The sequence below is a fragment of the Rhipicephalus sanguineus genome, chromosome 3, assembly GCF_013339695.2.
Source record: "Rhipicephalus sanguineus isolate Rsan-2018 chromosome 3, BIME_Rsan_1.4, whole genome shotgun sequence".
Taxonomy (NCBI): domain Eukaryota; kingdom Metazoa; phylum Arthropoda; class Arachnida; order Ixodida; family Ixodidae; genus Rhipicephalus; species Rhipicephalus sanguineus.
The window spans coordinates 108,499,933-108,505,885 of record NC_051178.1 but is presented as its reverse complement, the minus strand read 5'-3'; positions in this window follow the sequence as shown (position 1 = coordinate 108,505,885).

Genomic DNA, 5,953 nt, shown 5'->3' with positions numbered 1-5,953 from the left:
GCTTTTACTTTGCATTCACCTAAAGTACCGAACAAACAAATTCGTACTTGTCACTGGGTTTCTGCCTTATACTCGCCTACATTACCGACTCATCTTTAATAGTTCTAATCAATGCGCGATGAGCTTGCCAACCAGTACCAAATTCGTGTCATCAATGAAGCAGACGCTTGCCAATAGCTCGGCTTTTGAATAACGTGAAAAAAAATTCCTCCTTCTCCACTTCGTGAAGGCAGGCTGAACAACGGAGTTGGTGTTTTTCTCCGTCACGCTGTTGCATTTCTATGTATCGCTGTTGCGTTTCCTTTAACAGGCTACTGTTTTCCCATGTATTGCTATTGCCTTCCCATGTATCGCGGTTCATTTCCCTCGTTTCACGATTCCCCTAGTGTCTCAATGCCATATCATCTCTACTAAATCGTACCGAACCATTCACGAGCATTAGTGGAAGACGATCGATGTGCATACCTCTCATGAAAGGGAAACTGTTAACCAACTGTTTGTAGCACGAAGCCACTGGGAAATCCATACGAATTTCTCAGAATGAAAGCTTATAAACCGAAAAAATCGTCCATGTCCAGGGATCGAACCGGGGACCAACGCCTTTCCGGGGCGGTCGCTCTACCAAATAAGCTAACTAGGAAGCTAGCAACGAGCAGCGCAGGGGCGAGTTCATCGGCACCTCGAAGCAAATGAACACGTAGTATTGGAAGTCAGTTTTGCGGAATCCCGGATGGAGGAAGGGTTGATAGAGGGAAGTTGACAACCACCCGCTTGTAGCACGAAGCTACAAGAAAACCCATTTTTCTACAACCAAGGAGCTTTCTTTCTGAGAAAAATGTTTGGATTTCCTTGTGGCTCTAAAACACGTAGATGAACGGTGACGCTGCCGTGGTGGGGTTCGGAGAGGAACGTTGCAGAATATAAAAATTTACAGCATATCCACGGGTGAATGATGAAGAGCTTGGGCGAAGCTCCTGAAGCAAGCATGGTCTCGGGATTCGCTTCTCGTTGAGCCCGTTTCGCAGCGGCGTCCTTGGCGCGCACCGTCACGAGATCCGCCTGGCTGCTGCCAAGCGAGCGCCCGCCGCTGCTCGTCGTCCATGCTCCGCCAACGATCCGACACGTACGGCGACGATCCAGGAGAATGAGAGAGGCGCTCGCTCCCCGCGCATCCCCGCGCAGCCCGCGCAGCCCGCGCAGCCCGCGCAGCAGCCAATCGGAGAGCAGCGGCACTTCCAGCGCAATCTAGTGTCGATTCACACAAGCGCCATATTGCACATAATTCTATTGGACCAACGCCATCTAGGAAATGAGACGAGAAATGGTGGTGACGACACAGATTGTGTACAGCGCCATCTAGAATATCGTCCCTGAACTGCAGTTTGTATGTACTTCTATGAGACAGCGCCATCTATTGCATCATACGGGAGATCCGTTTACGCCGGACAACGGAGACGTGACAAGGTTAGACTAAGAGGAGCTACGCCCCTAAAACTGAGCCCTACGTCCACTGTTCCGGCATGTGCGCTGCTGCCGTCTCTGTGTCTCTCGGATGCGGGGGATGTTTATAGCCTCCCCAGTTAATGTGGTAAAAAGTACGACTTGATCCGCACCAGGGGCAGGAACCTCGATAGCACGTCGGGAACGCTGCGTGCAAGTCGGGATAAACCCTTGCTTAAACTTTTGTCCAATGAACGGTCTCCCTTCCTGTTAGATGTTTGTGGCGAGGGCGTATATACTTGTCGGGCGGGCGATCTGGTGGGCGAGCAGGTCCTTTGCGATTGTGGGGTTGTAACTTTGACACCGGCTTGTGATTTGGAAGTCATTTGAGGTATCCACTGTTGATGCTCGAAACGCTAACGCAAAAGACGCGGTCTGTGCCCTCTCATTTCTCTCCAATCCCTGGTGTCCTGGGAACCAGTTCCTAGCGTGACTATATATTTCTTACACATCACAAATGGCGCTCTCGTTGTAAAGTGAGACCATAAAATTACGTTTACGGACGTTTCTATATTGCGAGGCGCAACTGAACACCGAGTGTGAAGCATTTACGATCACTCACTTCGTTAATAGTACATAAAAGTCTTCCCAATTCATTCTCGTGCATGGCTGCGGCGCGAGCAATGCCGTTGCATGCAGCAAATCAAGATAGCTTCCAGGCAACACAAGGTAGACCCTTTATGACGTAACGATGCTCTTTCGTTTCATTTGCAGAGAGAGTTTGTGCGAGTATTGCGTGTTGCACGGCGTCGTTAGGTACTTGGCCTGCTTGTCTTAGTGATTACTTAGTAAAGTCTGCAGTCGGGATAGTTGGTGTACAGCTGGGAAATAATTACTTAGGCGCAAACCAGGAACACGAACAAAAGAAAAGACATGGACAAACGCACACTCTCAACTGAATTTTATTATTCCGGTGCTTCGCTTTTTAAACCCTCAAGCAATGGCACAATACCATAGCAAGAGAGCTTCCATGATATGAACCACGCTTAATGATATCCTATCAGCTAGAAAAGCATACTCATTTTCAAAAAGACAATGAGGGAACGCTTATACATTGTTCATGTCTGGGTATTTTCTTTCGTCCGTGCTCGTTTTGCGCCTAAGAATTCCTTTCCTGGCTGTTTTAGTGAGTGTGCGCGAGATTTCGAAGTCATCATCGCCATCACTATATACTTCAGCTTTAAACCCATTGGCCAATCTCCTCTAGCAGGTAAGTGTCACTGTCGTTAACTTCATCATCATTGGATCATACTGACGTGCGTAATCGGTAGAAAGAAAGAAAAAGCGAGAGAGGGAAAAGATTTTAAATGCGAAGCATTTCTTAGCGAATTAAATGCACTTTGACCGTTTCTGACTCTCTCTCTAGCCACCCTGCGTCCGGCAGCTCTGGCGGTTGTTTCCGTAGGTTAGTGTATACTTAAATTTGCAGAGGAGGAGATGAGTGTATGAAGAACAGGATTCACAGGTCGTGGCTTGAATAACGTGACTTGCGTGTCACGTACGTCACGAAACCCTTTCCACCAATCACGTGTGGCACATACCCGCACAACACGGCCCGTGGTATACGGGTATCCGCCTCGTGCATCGGTATGGTGGCGCCACCGCTCGGCTAAGGCGGGTGTGCCCTCTCCCAACCCCCCACAGGATCCCTTGCATTTTGAATCAAGTTTGCGATTTCGTTGCGCAAAAACAAACTAGCGCCATCTCTCGACAATACGCCACACCGATGACGCAACACGTCCTCTTGCTTCCACCGACTGGCTAGACTGGCCATGCTCCAAGCTAACTCCTCTCTCCACTTTCTTTTATTTCTTTCGGTGGCCGTGAGAGCGCGCGCTGTGCACTGTGCTGTAGTCAGGGTTACCAGATTGGGCTATTAATAGCCAAATTGGGCTACTTTTTCTTCGAGTTGGCGTCGAATTTTTCTCTTTGGCTATGTGGCTATTTTTGGGCTACATTGCTATCGACTAGGCAAGAATTCCAAAAAGCTACAAAATGTAGATAATTTTAGTATCGGGGACCCCAAATGGCTTACGCACACACGCTCTTGCGTTCATTTGTACCTTCAGCCATACAAGTGCTGGAGACCCCCCAGCAGCTGCACCCACGGAGAATACAAAGAATACAAAGGAAAGCAGGAGCGTGCGTACGCGAGCGTCTGGGGGTCCCCGGCACTAAAACTCTCTAGTAACTCTAATGCACCTTGTCATCGAAGGCCGCCGCCATAAGGCCCTTTGGGCTGTTGTTAACATGCGTGACCCCTCAGAAATGCAGTACCGAGGCGCGACGTCAGCTTTTGTACTCCACTGCAGAAGCCAAGAAAGGTGGTGATCGTTCTCTCTGTTAAAATGCTCTATACAAAGAACGCCAAGGCTTACATGCGCATGCCGCTAATGCCATCAAAACATTCCAGTGTGTTGAACAATCCCTGCAAGGGCATAGCCAGGGGCGGGGGGGTTCAACCCCCCCTGAATGTTTTCAATTTTGCTTGCATATATATACATGCACACATACAAACACACGCACGAACATACATAATGTATGGTTGAACCCCCCCCCCCCCTCGAAAAAAATTTCTGGCTACGCCCCTGAATCACTGCACCTGGAGACGTAGCCCAACAAAGGGTTTCACGTGTCGTCAGTTTGAAACCGTGTTGATGGCTCACGTTTTCTCTAGACTTCCTTGGCTTCTACTACCGTAAAATGCCGAGCAAGCACCCCCCCCCTTCCTCCCACCACACAGTGAAAAATAATAAAAGATGTGGAGAGGGCCCTCTTGCTCAGTCCAAGACCAAATCCAAGATAGCAGCCGAAGTGCCTCTAAGTAGAATGCGCACCTGTGTTTCTTATGAAATGCTTTGTTGAATACGCGTGCATTTGCAGTTTTTACTGAATCGGAGGGTGCCCGTCTGACATTTCACGTGTTATGACAAGAGTGGAACGACGTTCTTCAAGTACCCCAACAATTTGCGACAACCCGGAATGCAACCCCATTTGTATGTTATCAAGTGGCAATAAACTTTTTTCTAGATTCTGCAGCCATCGCTCAATCATTGTGGATTGAATAGCAAAAAAAAAATATTATGCAATACAACAGATTCACGTATACATTTGCTGATTTTGGCTATTTTTGGGCTACTTCAAATTTTCGCGTTGGGCTATGTTTGGGCACGACCACCTGGATCGGGGCGCGCGGCGGTGTTGCTCCGGCCGTCCCATTCGGCGCGCGCCCCTTTGAAAAGTTGTAATTGAGGTAGTTCAGACGCGCGCCGCGACGCGGCGCTCTCCTCCTACCCCCTTGCGAATGATGCCGCGCTGACCGCGCCGTAGACAGCCGCAGATGTGTTTGGAAAAATGCACACTGGACATCGTGCACGTGGTGACTGGAATCAAGGTACGCTATTATGTAATGTTAATCGGGCTTTACACAGTGAGTGTTGTTCTCTGTAGCATGTTACAATCGAGATAGAGCCAAGCAGCGTGCTTAAGAGACTTCGTGTGGCGCGGCGCGTTCATGTGCCATGACCACGGCCGCTACATAAGTGCCATGACACATATATTGTGCCGAGTACGTGATTTTCCGTGCTTCTCATTCTTTGTTTTGGCAATCCTTTCTCCCACGGCCGCCTGGACCGGCGCGCGCCATGCTTCTTTCTAAAGGAAATACATTTTGTCGTCGTCGGCACTGCATAGCTATCTTCTGCGGTCGAGCGCTGTCTTAAGAGCATCACGTTGCTGGAAAACAATTGCGGTAATGATAATGCTGTAGTCGTTTTCTCCTTGCCGATGATAGGCAACATTTTGATATGGGCACGTCTCTTTGCATTCTGAAGTTCCCACGATACGACAGTGATGTGAATGCGACGTTCTTATTTAAGCGCAGGCCGCATGTAGGCGAATTTGAACGCGAAAGCGATGAGTGACGCTTGTCGCCTGCGAATTAGCTAAGGGTCGGTCGCGCAATGGCCACTTTCTCTCGTTTTGGTATCGAATTGTCGTTTTAACGCGACAGCATGAAAGAGCCCGTTTCCCAGGCAACATTTTATCCTTGGCAAAATGTCGGCCTGACGTCGCTGGCCAACTGCACTGTCGTTGGCTCAACCTTGGCAACCAATGTAGGGCCGGTCTTGGGGATTGACATTGGCCTCATGTGGGCCTGCGTCGGCACCCGATGTAGGCCCGTCCACCGTGGCCGACGATGCCGAGTGCATGCCGCTCGCGGGTTGACCAAGGCCCGACGTTACATAAGCGTCGATTTACCGACGGCCGTGGGTCGGTTGCGGACGTTTCTCGCTAGTATTGCTCTGCTTTTTTTTTCTTATTTTTTGTGCGTGTTCTAACAAAACGCATCAATTGTTTTTCTGGTGTGTTGTTGCGTGTCGTATTTAATGTGAACGGGCAGTTTATAGAGGCGTTTAACTCTATCTGAATTAATTACGGGCAGAGTGCACAT